Source organism: Bubalus bubalis, chromosome 6 (genome assembly GCF_019923935.1).
Source record: "Bubalus bubalis isolate 160015118507 breed Murrah chromosome 6, NDDB_SH_1, whole genome shotgun sequence".
In the NCBI taxonomy this organism is placed as follows: Eukaryota; Metazoa; Chordata; class Mammalia; order Artiodactyla; family Bovidae; genus Bubalus; species Bubalus bubalis.
In genome coordinates, this window is record NC_059162.1 from 115044568 (window position 1) to 115061622 (window position 17055).

The 17055-nt window shown below is 47.3% G+C and overlaps 1 protein-coding gene and 1 non-coding gene across 13 annotated transcripts in view; both read left to right on the forward strand.

The window, feature by feature from the left end:
• Positions 1-17055, forward strand: part of AGAP1 (ArfGAP with GTPase domain, ankyrin repeat and PH domain 1) — a 559406-nt gene that overhangs the window by 361488 nt on the left and 180863 nt on the right. The gene's annotated exons all lie outside the window — the stretch shown is intronic.
• Positions 13700-13771, forward strand: TRNAW-CCA. The gene has a single exon. It is a non-coding gene; the product is annotated as a tRNA-Trp (tRNA).

Sequence of the window (17055 nt, forward strand, 5' to 3'; positions counted from 1 at the left end):
AGCTTGAGCACCTGAGAACAACAAAACCAAGAGTTGAGTGCAACTCATGAGTCAGAGTCCTTTTTTATTGTCCGCTAAGAACGCATGCCAGTTTGTAAGGCAGGTTCGTTTTCTCTGTGTAATAACGTCTCTTATCCTGGTGATTTATATAAGATAGAGGGAAAGACACGTAATTTCATCACTGGGAGAAATGTAGACATTCTACCCATGCGGAGCTCTTTAGGAAAGCTTTGGTAAAACCTGAAGATGGTTGTCATGGCTCTCCCAGCACAACACATTCCATGAACCCTGCGTGACGTTTATCTGCCTTCACATAGGTATATGTGTGAATATATAGTATTAGCTGGTTGTTTGACTATATCACAGTGTTAAGTACAACATTAAGATTTTAATTTTAAGTACTTCTTGAAAAGTGCACTGTGATTAATGAGAAGTTAAAGATAAACATACTGAAGAAAATGTACTTCTCCCAGATACCCGCTAAGAACGTGGCTGCTCACATTTTGAGGTGTATCCTCCTAGCCGTGTCCACAGTCTACGCCTTTGCCTCTGCTGGCCTGCAGCCCCCTTGGGTACACGGTCTGTTCTCTGCTCTCCTAGATGACGCCAGATCTCAGGCACCTGCCCATGCCAACAAACACACCTCTATGCCACCATCTTAATAGTTACATAACATCCATCCTGCACATGTGCCCCAACGGACTGAACCGACATTTGGCGAGCCGACTTCCTTTCTCCATGATTTTTACCATTGTGAGTCACTCTGATCAGCGTCTTCATTTGACACCTCTGTGCCCACATCCATGTCCTGCAGACACATTCCCAACCATAGCCTTCCTGAGTTGAAGAGGGTGTACTTCTATGGGCTCTGGGTATGGACTGCCAAATTCCAGGAAAGACTGTATTGATTCATCTTTCTCTGGCTTTCCCCACCAACCCCCTGTAGTCTCAGGAACATTTCCCTTGTTTTTAAAAAAAAAAACAACAACTTTTCAATAGGATAGGTAACAAATGGTATCCTCGCTGTGTGACTTGCTGTCTGGAGTGAATTGCTTCCAGGGCTTACCCGATGGCTCAGCTGGTAAAGAATCCACCCGCAGTGTGGGAGACCTGTTTGATCCCTGGGTTGGGAAGATCCCCTAGAGCAGGGAACGGCGACCCACTCCAATATTCTGGAGAATTCAGTCCATGGGGTCGCAAAGAGTCGGGCACAACTGAGTGACTTCCACTTTGATGTTCATAGTCCCTTGCAGGTACTTGGAGTGGCTGTGTTCTAGTCTTAAGTTGTCGGGAGCTGCTGACCTTCGGCGGCTGAGTTAGCCCAACGTTCTTTGGTTCCAAACAGGAAGAGGAGTTACCTTTTTGAAAGCCTTTGCAGTAGGACCAGTAACAGATGGTATCCTCACCATGTCATTTGCTGGCTGGGGTGAACTGTCCTTTTCCCTCTTGTCTTCCAGCAGTGGCTTGCCCTCTCTGAATTGGGCTCAAAAGTAAGCATGTATTTAGGCCCCTCTGCTTGTTCCTCCTATTGGTGGGGAGTCTTTCCACACTTCACCAGTAGGTAGGCTTTCGAGATATACACTTCTTGGACTGAGGACACTCCTTGTGCTTGATTTATTGGGGTTATTTGGGACATAGAGTCAGGCTGCTTCCCCAGTGACCTAAACCAGAGACGTAACACTATCCCTTGAGGCCTGCCTGTGACTGTCATGCCCCCGTCTGGGTCTTTGGGGTTCTTTCTTCAAAACTGCTCCATCAACAGGGAGGTGCCCTTTCTCAGCATAGTTCTTCCTATAAACCCCATCTGAGAACAGAACCTAATGATGGACCCATTTGCTTTGTTCCTTGGAGGGAGACTTGCAGTCACAATCTCCTTGCCGGCCTCAGCGACCTGTAGAAAGTGAGATCTCATGGGTGATGCCCCTCCGCTCACATTCCAGTCTCCTGCTGAGCCCCTCAGAGGGGCGTTGGCTGCTTCTTGCCAAGGGGGAAGGATGGTGGCAACAGGAGATGGTTCTGGAACATTTCTGCTGGAGGGCCTATGCTCCCTTACTTTTCCTCTCTACCTCTCGATGATATGGTTGCCATCCGTTCTTCAAAAGTTCTCCCGCACAGGCTGCTTCTCGTGATGGTCCTCACTGCCAGCTTTCCTTTTTTTTTTTTTTTCCCTATGTATGCATGGATATTATTGGAATATAGTAAAGGAGCAGAGTGGGGCTTTGTAATTGTACGGCAGGCAAGAGCCATCGTCATTTTAAAAGTGCGATTCGGTTAATGCGGGTCGCCTGGGAGCTGCAGTTATTGATGCAGGTAGACAGTTCCCTAAGGAAGTGGCTTAATCTAGTGGTGAATTTGAATGGCTAGACCACAGAGATATGTCATGACTTTCATTGTAATCCTTCGTGGATTCTTGTTTTCACAACCAAGCCTTGGGTGGACATTTAGAGGGCTGTGAGTTTCAGGTATATTTCTTGGGAAGTGCAGGAGATGCAGGAAGCATAGGTTCAATCCCTGGTTCAGGAAGATCCTCCGTAGGAGGGAATGGCAACCCACTCCAGTATTCTTGCCTGGAGAATTCCAAGGACAGAGGAGCCTGGTGGGCTACAGTCCATGGGGTCACAAAGAGTTGGACATGACTGAGCAACTGGACCCACATAACAGATGCCCAGGGGCTGAGTTAGCCCTGTGTGTTCTATGGTCCCAGACAGGAAGATGTATCAGAGGGATGTCCAAGGGCAGAATCCTGACTTCCCTTAATAAGAAATTCGGGAGCATTTAGATATGGTGCTAATTTAGGCCCCAAAGGTCTACATCGTGGAGTATGGCCCAATTATTTGAGTCTGGAAAATTTCAAAAGGGGATGGAACCGAATGATCTCAGATACCAGTCACACTGTAACACTGGCTTCCGAGGTAAGGTGTATTACGGGAGAAAGACCACTAAGATCGTTGGCCGCTTGTACTGAAGACCTTAAGTGGTCCAGTACTGGGGAACTCTTGTCCAGGTTGGTAGCTTCCGATTTCCATACTGTCTGTCATCCAGCTCTCACTGGTCACAGAGCAGGGGACCTACATCGGTCTCAAATAGCAGATCCTACAACCCGTGACTCTGCTGGGAGTCACGGGAAATAACCTGGCTAAACAGTCTGACATTTTCAGACAGAGTTTTCAGCAGAGGTTGTGGTTGTCCTTGATGGACTATCTGTGCCAGCTACCCTGGACCCTCCTAACTTTTGATGATGAGATGGTTTGTATATCAAAACAGAAGCTGGCACGCTTTTATGAGGGCAGAATTTTAATCAGGTAATTAATACTCTGATAATAGGTTTGGGTTCAAGAGCAACGAGGCTTAAGATGCATCAAATGTAGGATTCAAACAGATGTTAGGCGGGCCTGCAGCAGCCCCAGCGGCCCCCTCAAAACCAGCATTTTCCTGTTGCCCTGGGGCTCCCTCCCTGCTGGGACATTTTCTTTCCTGTGCACACATGCACCGCTCAGGGCGCCATCAGCCTGGACTCGGACTCCGCCACTGGTCACCTCGGACGTGATGCCCTGTTAAACCCACGAATCCAGGGCCTTTTGCATACGAGGAAGATGAGAGCAAGAGTAAAGGACTGAATCTGGTCATATGGAAAACGGCCAGCGTGCTGGATTGTCACACTGCAGTCAAATTCATCACCTGCAGGGTGTGGCCTGCCCCAGAGAGCGTGGCCTGCAAGGCCGGACGCCCCCTGATCCGATCTGAGCTGATCTAGGCCGCTCCTGTATTAGCCAGTTTAAAGTTGCAGCGCTCCACAGCAAGAGAGGTCACCGCGGCGAGAAGCCTGGGCACCACAGCTAGAGAGTAGTCTCTGCTTGCCTCAACTAGAGAAAGCCCGAGCAGAGCAGCGAAGACCCAGGACAGCCAAAAATAAAAATAAATAAATAAAATTAAAAAAAAAAAGAAGCCCCAGATGACTGCACTGGCCGGTGCTGCTGCGCAGGGCCATCCCACACGCCTCTCCTGCCCCGCCTGGCTGTACTGACGCCGCCTCGCTCCCCAGCCTGCCAGCAGTGGTGGTTTGCTCAGACATCGGCTTGAACAAGATGCTCCCACAGCACTGGGTTCTGACTTGAGCTGACTTTGGGTGCTCTGGAAGCAGGAAGCTGACCATTTCCTAAACTTGCTTAAAAAAAAAAAAATCCACACAGCTCTTGTGTTTTTTAAATGTCTTCATTGGGTGCCCTTAAAAAAAAAAAAAAATCTCCCAGAAGAGGTCATTTGTATCCTTGAGGGAAACAGATACAGTTTCCTTACTTCACAGGTGTCCGTGGAAGTATTTGCATAAAGATCATCCTTTGGACAAGTTTCAGTCCAAGCAGGTGTCTCACACAGGTTTATTGTTGCTTTTGTTCAGCTGTGTCCGGCTCTTTGCGACCCCATGGACTGCAGCACACCAGGCCTCCCTGTCCATCATCAACTCCCAGAGTTTGCTCAAACTCATGTCCATTGAGTCGGTGATGCCATCCAACCCTCTCATCCTCTGCTGCCGCCTTCTTTTGCCCTCAGTCTTTCCCAGCAGGGTCTTATATCTAATGAGTCAGTTCTTCGCATCAGGTGGCCAAAGTATTGGAGCTGCAGCTTCAGCATCAGTCCTTGCATTGAATATTCAGGGTTAATTTCCTTTAGGATGGACTGGTTTGATCTCCTTGCAGTCCAAGGGACTCTCACAAGTTGGTGGGGTAGAAAACAAACCCAGCCTTTGGACCAAGCAAGCAGTGGGTGCCTGACCCAAGCTGTGCCCCGGCTTGTGCAATCCTAGCAGAGCAACATGCTCTTGGAAACCGTGGCTTCAGAAACAGGCCACCAGCTGTGCAACCGGGCATCCTCAGCTTTGCAACAGGCAGTGGGTTTGGGGTGAGGCCGACCAGCCTACCGAATGCTCGGGGTGGGTCGGCTGCCAGGGAAGCTCCTGCCAATGGCCTCCCTGGATGGCCAGGCCCTGTCGTAACTCATGTATGAATAGCTCAGGGCCTTGGGTGGTGGCCCCGTGACATCGCTTCCAACTGGTCACCATGGCGTCAGTTTCCCCTTCCTCCATCACATCCTTTCCTAACCACGTCTTCTTTCCAAGCCCTCAGAGTCTGCCCAGACGTGTCTTTCTGTGTTTCACCCCGAGACGCATCCTACAACAGATTCTTTAAGAGCCCCAAATCCTTGGTCCCTCTGACACACAGCTCGGCCTCATTCTGGAACTTATTCAGCACAGGCATCCCTGAACCTTCCCTGATCACAGCTAGATGTCGTTGAGGGAAGCCTTTTTACCCCAGGCATGTTTCCTGTTGTTGAAAACCCAAAACAGTCCTCTTAGGGGGAAGAAACCCTCTCAGAACAGTGGAATAGAATCGCCAGCATGTGGCCAGATCATAGGCGTGACCGTCTGGGAATTAGAGGAAAAACATGGACCAGACATGGATCCTACCCGGATGGAGACCGTTCCCTACAAGTTGATACCAGCGATACCTCCGGACCCCAGATTTGCTCTCTCTGTGCTCCCGGGAGCCTCAACCCCACCCTTCGCCCACTGTGACACCCCCTGGCCTGCTCTGCCCTTCCCCAGAGGCTCGGGAGCTGTCGGCAGTGGCTGGCTTGGCCTGCTGGGCTCTGCCTCCCTCCTGCAGTGTAGGTAGAAAGGGGGAGATGTGAGCACAGGCGGGAGAGGGAATGGTGGATTTCAGCCTAGGGGCTTCCTAAAGATCGGTGGTTCTTGCACTGCGGGATGATTGCTTCGGGGGGCAGGGGCAGGGGCATGCTCACGGCCTTGCCTCTGTAACTGAGTCCGCGCGCCCCTGGCCTGTGGTGGAACTTGTCGTGAAGCATCAGCTCCTGCGTCCTTCCCCTTCTGCATGGGGTCAGGCCCTGCTGCTTCTTGGCATGCCTTTTAAGGTAGACCTTGAGAAACTGGCCAGATGACGTCTGTTCGGGAAGCCCAGAGAGAGAGTCCGTTCGCTCCAGGGGATGTATGGTGGTATTGTCTTCTTAAGATCACTTGAGACTCTTTAGAGTGTGTGGTCCAAAAATGCCACCAAGAACTCTTAGCAAATGGAGGCTCCTGGAGCCAGTCGGACCCCCACCTCTGCACCCCACCCCAAGATTGGTGCTGCTGGGTGGGATGAGTCTCATGGTAAGACAGAAAACTGGGTTCAGGAAAAAAAAAAAAAAAAAACAGTTGATTTGATTCATCTTTCTCTCTCAAGATGCTGTTATTAAGTAGAACCTAGAATGATGCTGTTATTAAATGGAACCTAGAGAGCAGTTTAGATAGCACGTGGGAAACTCAACCAAGGTAATGAAGCTGCTTTGGCTTTGTAGGCACTCTGAGTAGAGTGTCCGACTGCCCTGGTTTTTCCTAAGATGCAGGACGTTTGGTGCCAAAAATGGAGGAAGCCCCAGGCAACTGGGACAAGTTGGTCACCTGCCCTTCAGGACTGACCAGTTTCACTGCTCCTTCATCTCCATGTGCCATTTTGCACAGGCAACCCTAAATACGTAAATAAGACTGAAACGGTAAAAAACAAGCTGTTGACGTCTGCTGCGGCCCTGTGGTCTATATTTTTTTTTAATTCTCGGAAGACCTATACAACTATAAGACCTTTAAAAAGCCCTAAGTGCTTGACCTTCTTGGAGGAGACACGTCTGAGCGTCCCAAGTTTTCCTGACACTTGGCTGGTTCGTGGTCTGGGTGGGTGAAGGGCTGCCGGTTCTGAGAGCCTTGGATTCGCTCTCTGTGGACTTGAACGTGAGCCCTTAGGCAGCACCTTGATGGAAAAGTGGAGGGGATGATGAGAAAGAACTTGGACCCTCGGGGCCGCACAGTTCAGCACCACCACCCATTCATCTTCCGTGTCGAGGGGGCTGCCGTCCAGGGCGCGGCTGAAATAACTGCTGACAAGGCTGTGCGCCGGGCATTCCTAAGTGGACCCGTAAGAGTTCACTCGGGCCGCAGGTCGAGCCAAGGACTCGACGGTGCCCTGACCGGGAAGGTTCCCCAGGCTTCCTCCTGAGCACGAGTGGCTGGCTGACACAGCTGACCGACTCGTACTCGAGGTGCTCACCGGTTTGAAATCCTCCTTCCTGGATTTCTTTCTTGTTCCATGTGCTGCCCGAGTGAGAAGCTGCTGGGCTGCGGTCACTTGCCCCTACCCTGCGAACCAGACACTTTTCTCACAGGACCTTCCTTCCTAATCAAGTGGCTTAGACATTCCATTTCCACTCAGCCATTGACATTTCTTTGTTTTTTCTCCCCACGGACTCAGACTCTGAATTATCATCAGGATGCTGATTTCAACAAGTTTCTAGTTTCAAAATCATTGGGGGTAGGGGAATCTACTTTTTTTTTTTTTTTAACGAATGCCAAAATAACAAAAAGATGTGAGATGCTTTCCAGAGCAGGCATTCTTCTCAAAAGAAATATTTCAAGGTAAAAAGGAAGATAACCTTTTGTTGTAAGAGAAGCAACTCTTGCCCGTAACCACTACTGGTAACTGTTGTTTAAAATAACACAATCCTTGGAATTCTCTGGCAGTCCAGTGGTTAGGACTTTGCACTTCCACTGCCGAGGACCCAGGTTCGGTCCCTTGTTGGGGAATGAAGATCTACAAGCCACATGGCATGGCCAAAGATAAATAAAATGACTCATCTTTGCATAAAATCAGGACATTTAACTGGATGATTGAGGATTCACAGAGAATCCCTTTGGCCAGCTGCACTCCCGTGAAGGTGCACCCCCATCTCTTGAGGTGGTGAATTGAGTTACACTTGGAAGAACTCTGCCTTGGTCTCCCCAGAATGTTGCAGAAGCTAGACTGCAAGGCTGGACAGACAGAATCCAAGCCCAGATTTCCAGATGTGAAAACTCTGAGTCATGGAAGACAGCTAACCCCGAGAAGACAGGCCTCCCTTTCTTCCTGGGGAGACGATGTTGGCGTGTCCTGGCCGTGTCGCACTGCAGCAGTCCGCCTGTTCATCCTGTGATGGGCGGTTACCAGGTCCTGCTGCCCCTGAACAAGCCGTGATGCTGGAAGCAGCCCTCGGTCTGTACACTCCTTTCCAGTCTGGCTTCATTCCAGCCTGATGTCCATCGTGCAGGTGGACCTTCCTGCCCATCCTCCACGGGAGGTGCTCCCTGGCTCCTCCTGAGGACTGTGCCCTGTCTGCCCAGGGCTCGTGTGGGCTCAGCGTGCAGGCCACCACTGCAGAGGGGCCTCCTGGCCAAGCACAGGGCTGCACCGGGGCTTCACGTCAAGCCTTTGCCCCTGGACGGCCTGGGTTCCAAACCTATGCTTGGTAATCCTGGCTCTGCCTTAAAAATCCTGGTGCGATTGGAAGGGAGGAAACCACCCACATTACACAGCTTAGACCCCCCCCCCCCCCCCCCCCCCCCGCCAAAGGTACATTAGCTTTATGTAGGGAGAGAACTCACACACGGGCGTGATACAGATGCCACAGAATCTTAGCCCGGTACTGGAACCCCCAGGTGGCCCTAGTGGGAAAGAACCCGCTTGCCAGTGCAGGAGATGCCAGAGACCCAGGTTTGATCCCTGGGTCAGGAAGATCCCTGGGAGGAGAGGATGGCAACCCACTCCAGTAGTCTTGCCTGGAGAATCCCATGGACAGAGGAGCCTGGTGGGCTACAGTCCATGGGGCCACAAAGAGTCGGACATGACTGAGTGACTAACTTTCACTTCACTTACACACGTAACATAAAATTTACCTTCTTTGCCCTTTTTAAGCATATAGTTCAGGACTGAGGAGGCTATTCATCATGTACAACAGTCACCTCCATCCGTCTCTGGGATGTTTTCATCTTGCAAAAGTGAAACTCTGCCCCTATTAAACACTAACTCTGAATTCCCCCTCCCCTGGCCCCTGGCAGCCGCCTTCTACTTCTTTGATTCTATGAATTTGACTATCCTGAGTACCTCATATCAGTAGATCATGTAGTATTTGTCTTTTTGTGGTTGGGCTTTCACTTAGCCTCCTGCCTTCAAGGTTCATCCATGTGGTAGCATTTCTCTCCTTTTTAAGGCTGAGTAATAATCCACTGTATATATATAACAATACCATTGGGTATGTACATCCCACAACTCAACCAACTGCAGATCAATATTTTTGGGTGGAAAAAAATCCAGAGTTCCAAAAACCAAAAACTTGAATTTCTTGCACACTAGCAATGATTTACATAGCATTTATATCATATTAGGTATTAGAAATAATCTAGAGATGATCTACAGGAAGATAAAGGTTACAGGGGCTTCCCTGGTGGCTCAGATGATGAAGAATCCACCTGCAATGCAAGAGACCTGGGTTTGATCCCTGGGTTGGCATGATCCCCTGGAGGAGGGCATGGCAACCCACTCCAGTATTCCTGCCTGGAGAATCCCATGGACAGAGGAGCCTGGCAGGCTACAGTCAGCCGGGTTGCAAAAGAGCTGGATACATCTTAGCAAGTAAAACAACATCAGCAACAACTCACTCTGTATCACTTTGTTTTCCACTGGGACCCTGTGAGGGTTGTTAATTGTAGCTGGAAATCCTTACCCAAGGTAGCTAAGCCCAGTCCATCCATTTTCTTCACTGGCAGCAAGTCGCTCTGGAGAACTCTCAGTGGGAGAGCTCAGGCGTGGGGGACAGCGCAGGAATGTTCTTTCCCTGCTGCCAAGAGATGGGGTTTCATCATTAGAGTTTATAAATGCGTGCTGCTCTGGTTCTAGCCCGGTTGCCGGCCGGTTGCTAAGGTGTTGGGAGGAAGGGAACGATGCAGACTCGGAGGATGGCTTCTTCTCAGGTGTGCCTGTGGCCCCAGATGGAAACCAATCAAGGTGCGATTTATGTTCATTAAGTGCTTGTCAAAACTGAAAAATTTTCTAATCAACAGCAATCTAGCGGCGTCCCCGTCGATGGCTGGGAGTGCCGCCTCTGCCGCAGCGGCTATTTGCCTGTTACAACTCCAGGCTAAGAATCCGCTGATGATTACATTAGGCTAAGCTGCGAAGTAAATGAACCATATCTTATTTAGGTGGCACAGGCTTCAGTGTAGTCCTGCCCCGCAGGGCACTTGATAGCCTTTTATGGCTTTAAAATTAGTGTAGCTTCCCATTGGCTGCAGGGCGCTTGCCTGTTATGCCTTTGAACTCAATAAGCAAGGGGAAGGGGGCCTTTTGTTTTTCTCCTGTATTTTTCTCTCTTGCATTTTTAGCAATTTTGTTTTGCATCTTTTCCAGACGGCATTTTGCAATAAAAATGTCTGACTACCCTCTATATGCCTACCCCATCCCACCTCCCCTTCACAAAAAAAAAAAAAAGAAAGAAAAGAAAAAAGGAGAAAGGGAAGAAAAAGTAGAAAATGTCATGCATTTCCAGAGGACAGTTTCTTTCCCCTATCCTGCTAAGTGAAAAATAGCATTGCAAGTCACCCCCAGTGGCTTATCATGTTGGGATGGCTGCCTCCAGTGGGGACAACACCTATGCTTCGGGAAATGCCCACGTGAAATCACAGAGCAAATAGTTCAGTATATTTATTAGACATGAGCAGTAAGAGCCAACATTTATTAAGAGCTTTGGGATTCTTTCAAGTTCTTTCTTTATTATCTCAGTTAATCACGAAAACAATTGCTTGATGAAAGAATTATTATTATCCTTATATTTAAAGATGAGAAATCAGAACCCGGGATGATGAAACAGTCCACAACCCGTAACAGGCAGAGCCTCTAGGCACTCTTACTCTGAGGCCATCCTCTGGCCTGGAGAAGCTCTGTCTTCTGCAGATAGTCTTAATTTAGAAAACCAGAGAACTATGTTAGTCAGTGAATTGACCACTCTTCATTTGAAATTAATCTGATTATATTACTGTAAACCACCTTGGTGGGCAGTAAACAGCATTAGGAAAACAGAGTCACTCCCAAAACAATGCATCAGGGAGGCAAAAAAGCGGTTTTTTTTTTTTTTTTCTAGACAGGCCTAGTCAAAGTTCTGAAATTAGAAGAAATTCTGTGATGGGCAAAAATTGAAGTTGGAATTTTTCTGTCCATGTTGGGTTAAAACGGTAGAAGAAGATAGCGATCATTAGTGTCCTTGGAAGACGACTTTGTGTGCTTTTCTGTCTTTAAAAAATCTGTTTCTTTAAGTGCTTCACATTCTAGCAAATGCATCCCAAGGAATCCGGAGTTTTAAAAAGGTTCAGATAGATCTAATTATCATTATGGTGAATATTCCTACATAACTCAGACTTTGTCAGATCTAAGTACTGGTCCAGTTGTTTCAAGCCATATTTAATTATAAAAATACTCGTAGAGCCAGGAATGGTGCTGGCTCCTTGAAGTTCACTGCAGTGAACTTTCACTCATGCTTGCCTCTGGAAGAGACCTGCATATCCAACACATTCATTTTGTAAGGCTGGTTTGAGCATGCATGGGTTACAACTGGGTAATATTCAATTTAACTTAAAATGAGAAAAATCTGTCTTGCAGTGTAAAGCTCAATATACAAGGTCAATCAAGACAGAGACAATCAAGAAGCACAAAGATTATATTCATAATTCATTGTGGAAATTTTCTATTTTGATTTAGTATATTATATTAACCTATGTTTCCCAGGTGGCTCAGCGGTAAAGAATCCGCCTGCCAGTACAGGAGACACAGGAGACGTGGGTTCGATCCCTGGGTCAGCAAGGTCCCCTGGAGAAGGAAATGGCAACCCACTCCAGTGTTCTTGCCTGGGAAATAATATGGACAGAAAAGCCTGGCAGGCTACAGTCCATGGGGTCACAGAGAGTCAGCCACAGCTGAGCAACTGAGCATGCATGCATATTAACCTGTGACCTGAGCTTATGTTGGACTTGAGCCCACCATGGACTTGAGCCCAACATTGGACTTGAATGCTGAGAGCATGTGCAGTGGAGAGGTTTGCCCTAGGGTGTCGAGCTCCCCTTGATCCGTGAAGGGTGCCACACTTGCATGACGTTTCACCAGCCTTCTCTGCTGATGCGTCTTAGGTTAATTCCCTGGGCGCAGTAAAGCCTTTGTGCAGAATCAGGTGTCGTCAGCTTTGCCTTTGTCTCGTTGCTGTTAGACATCCAGTTTGCTGGGTGCCTTCTCCCTGCAGCGGCCACAGGTCACATGGATCCACACTGGTCAAGTGGTCGTCCTGAAGCAGCTCTAGAAGTGAGACTCTGGGATTCTCTTGACCGTCTCGGGAAACCAAACTGATTCTCCCAAGGCTTTTCTCTTTGAAGCTGCCTCCTACCTTGCTATTATAACCGTGGTCCTGTGGCGATAAGGAGAAATTGTGCTCTTTGAGGTATGTGAGCTGAATGGATGTGGCCGGAAGATTTCTCGTAGTATTACAATATCTTTCTGGTATCTTTAGGGTGTCACTCTCCTCTGTGCTGGTGACTATATATGAGGCTATTGTTTATTATTCATACGTGTCGGACTTGAGCGTTCACTGGTCTCTTTGAAGGGATGGTATTGTGTATGTCTTTATAGAGGTATTTCCTTTGAAAATAGTATTAAGCGGAGTTTGGGAATGGCAGGACATCTGACAATGGCTTCTCTTACATACTTTTTTTTTTTTTTTTTTTTTTGAGCCCAGAAGTTAAGGTTTTTAAAAATAGGATTTATACAGACTTCTATTCTTCTTGAAACTGGACATACGTGAAGTGTAGTGGAAATGGGGAAGACTGAGTTATTCCCCTGCTCCAGGAGAAGACAGGCAGGGTGCTGACCGTGTCTAGTAGCTGCGCTGCCCCCAGTTGTGTGCATAAAATCACACACACCCAGCCCGTGGCTGGTTTGTGAACATTAAGTTGGACTCGTGGTTCTAGGGCCCGTATACTTGCTTCAAAATCGAGGCATCTGAATGAGTTTTTGTTCCTGTGGATTATATCTATTGATGTTTGTCATGGGAGAAATTAGAACAGAAAAAAATTTTATATTCTAGAATTCATTTAAAATAATAATAACCCACTCATTACATACTAAACCACAAACATTGTTTATGAAAAAGATATTTTCCAAAACAAAAGGAAATTGTGAGCAGAGTAGCATTGTTTTCCTTTTTTCAAAGCACTTTTAAAGTATGTAGAAAAATACTCTCATAAAGATATTTGGCTGGAAGAGGGAGGAGTTTGTTTTTTTTAAATGTTGTGTGCTTTTAAAATTTTCTGTTCTTGAAGCGTAGTTGATTCATGATGGCGTGTTAATTTCTCCTCTGCAGCACAGTGATCCAGCGATTCGTGTGTGCGTTCTTTTTCATATTCTTTTCCATTATGGTTTATTATATGATATTGAATATACGGCCCTGTGCTGTGTAGTAGCATCTTGTTGCTTATCCCTCCTATATATACTACTTTGAATCTGCTAACCCCAAACTCCCAATCCCTCCTTCCCCCACTCCCCTCCCACCCCAGCAACTTCACGTCTGTCCTCTACGGCTGTGAGTGTGTCTCCTAGATCAGCTCATTTGTTGTGTCCTATTGTAGATTTCTCTATATACATGCCGTCATATGACACTTGTCTTTCTCTGTCTGGCTCGCTGCACTCAGTACGGTCGTCTCTGCGTTCATCCACTGCTGCAAGTGGCATTATTTCTTTTCTTTTCTTTTCTTTTTTTATGGCTGAGTAGCAGTCTTTTGTATGTGTGTACCACTTCTTTGGGGGCTTCCCTGGTGGCTCAGAGGTTAAAGCATCTGCCTCCAATGCAGGAGACCCGGGTTCAATCCCTGGGTCGGGAAGATCCCCTGGAGAAGAAAATGGTAACCCACTCCAGTACTCTCACCTGGAGAATCCCATGGACGGAGAAGCCTAGTAGGCTGCAGTCCACAGGGTCGCAGAGTCGGCCACGACTGAGCGACCCCACTTCACTCGCACCACTTCTTTGCCCGTTCATCTGGCAGCGGGCTTTTGAGTTGTCTCCGTGTCCTGGCTGTTGTCAGTACCGCTGCACTGAGCACTGGGCTGCCTGTGTCTTTGTGAATTGTAATTTTGTCTGGATACTTGGGCTTCCCAGGGGGCGCAGTCATAAAGAATCTGCCTGCCAATGCAGGAGACACAAGAGATGGGGGTTTGATCCTTGGGCCAGGAAGATCCCTGGAGTAGGACACGGCAGCCCACTTCCCTATTCTTGCCTGGGAAATTCCACGGACAGAGGAGCCTCTCGGGCTACAGTCCATGGGATCACAAAGACTCAGACGTGGTTGAGCGACTAGGAGTGGGATTGTCGGATCACGTAGCAGCTCTGGCTTCTGAGGAACCTCTGTACTGTTTTCCATACTGCTGCAGCAATTTATATTCCCACCAACAGCGTAGCAGGGCTGAGGGAGGAGCACTTGAATAGCCATTTCAGATTGTGGGTCTTCTCAGGTACTGCACCAAAACTCTACATGTGACAGTTTCTTACAGATTAGGAATTCAATGAAGTTTACTTTCCTTGCTGATTTAAAATCCAATGACCTGTCTTGCCCTTTGAATGAACTTGTATCCATGCATGTGACATTCAGCGTCAGTGGTTTCAGAAAGCTTGTTTAACTGAGGTATGCGGTTTCCAAATGGTGACACTTTTCATTGAGTTGTTGTTCAGTTGCTAAGTCATGTCTGACTCTTTACAACCCCAGGAACACCAGGCTTCCCTGTCCTTCACTATCTCCCAGAGTTTGTGCAGACTCGTGTCTACTGAATCGGTGATGCCATTCAACCATCTCATCCTCTGTCACCACCTTCTCCTCCTTCCCTCAATCTTTCCCAGCATCAGGGTCTTTTCCACTGAATTGGCTCGTCACATCAGGTGGCCAAAGGAGTTGCAGCTTCAGCATCAGTCCTTCCAGCGAATATTCAGGATTGACTGATTTGATCTCTTTGTGGTCCAAGGGGCTCTCAAGAGTCTTTTCCAGCACTGCCACAGTTGGAAAGCATCAATTCTTCAGCACTCAGCCTTCTTTATGGTCCAACTCTCACATCCGTACATGACTACTGGAAAAACTATAGCTTTGACTATGCAGACCTTTGTCAGCAAGGTGATGTCTCTGCCTTTTAATACACTGTCTAGCTTTGTCCTAGCTTTTCTTCCAAGGAGCAAGCGTCTTTTAAATCGACCACTGTTTCCATTGCTCCCCATCTACTTGCCTTGAAGTGATGGGACTGGATGCCGTGAACTTAGTTTTTGAGTATTGAGTTTTAAGCCAGCTTTTTCACTCTCTTCTTCCACTTTCTTAAAGGGCTCTTTAGTTCCTCTTCACTTTCTGCCATGAGGGTGGTGTCATCTGCATATCTGAGATTCTTGATCTTTCTTCCAGGCAATCTTGATTCCAGCTTGTGATACATCTACCCTGGCACCTCTCATGATGTAATCTGCATGTAAGTCAAATAAGCAGGTGACAGTATGCAGCCTTGATGTACTCCTTTCCCAATTTTGAACCAGTCTGTTGTTTCATGTCTGGTTCTAACTGTTGCTTCTTGACCTGCATACAGGTTTCTCAGGAGGCAGGTCAGGTGGTCTGGTATTTCCATCTCTTTAATAATTTTTCAGTTTCTTGAGATTCACATAGTCAAAGGCTTTAATGTAGCCAGTGAATCATAAGTAAATGTTTTTCTGGAGCTCTCTTGCTTTTTTGATGATCCAATGAATGTTGGCAATTTGGTCTCTAGTCCCTCTGCCTTTTCTAAATCAGGGTCTTTGAATACCCCCCAAATCACATTCATTAATATCACCACCAGTCTTGTCAGAAAAAAGTCTCTGGGTATTTGGAAGGTATCAATCTCATGGTGAGAGTTACAGGTTTTCAAACTTCACATCATCACTGCTACTGCTGCTGCTAAGTCACTTCAGTCGTGTCCGACTCTGTGCGACCCCATAGACGGCAGCCCACCAGGCTCCCCCGTCCCCGGGATTCTCCAGGCAAGAACACTGGAGTGGGTTGCCATTTCCTTCTCCAATGCGTGAAAGTGAAAAGTGAAAGTGAAGTTGCTCAGTCGTGTCCAACTCTTAGCGACCCCATGGACTACAGCCTACCAGGCTCCTCTGCCCATGGGATTTTCCAGGCAAGAGTACTGGAGTGGGGTGCCATTGCCTTCTCCTCACATCATCACTAGAAAGCTCAAATTCTACCACTGGCCACAAACCCTGTCAGCTGCTTTCCTTGCAGTACTTACTTTGTTCATTTTCAAGAAAATACCTGCCAAGCACCCAAGACTGAATCACCATACTTAGTGTCTGACATAGTCCTTCTTTCAAGTAGAAGTGTTGCCCCAGCAAACAAGTGACAAATTCAGCTTGTGAATGAAACACTTCGCAAGAGCTTTCCTGCTTTCAAAGTGCAGCAGAAACCCTGAAGTGTGCTTGCCGTTGCGTCACCCAAGAAATTTAAAGGGTCAGAGGTTACCATTGTTTTTAATCGGTAGGTTTTGGTTTATTAAGAACATCCTTGGGTGAAGCTGTTTTTTGTTTGCATTTTGAGAGCATAGGAATCAGTAAAATAAAGAGAATGTGCGGCACAACCCGGTTACCACAGTCTCGCTCCATGCTGAGACGCCATCAGGGTTTATCACTCACACCGCTTCTGTACCATCAAAGCAAATTTCAACACAGGGAAAGAGCAAGTGATGTCTTGGGGTTGATTTGAAAATGGTGTTGAACTTGTGAATCCCCTGATAGGGTGTTGAAGACCACACTTTGAGGATTGCTGAACTTAGATTATGCAAAGAGAAAATGCTTGATTAGATTAGCCATGACACGAAGACCAAAGCAAAGCATTAGTCTGTCCTAACAGTTATCTCACTTAGACAAAATATTAGACAGTAATAGAAAAGTGTAAATTTCTCAGCATTTTATGTACAGTTAGGAACCAGAACTTATTGAGAAAGCCTAATTGGAATACAGATTCCTGTAATTTTTTCCATCATGTAATTATGGAAATGAATAGTGTTAATCCCTTTAAAAAGTATATGTGAAATTGGAATGATGTTGATTGCATTTCAGAGCTGTGTGTTTTATTCTGATGATCTAACTTTGAGATGCCAATCA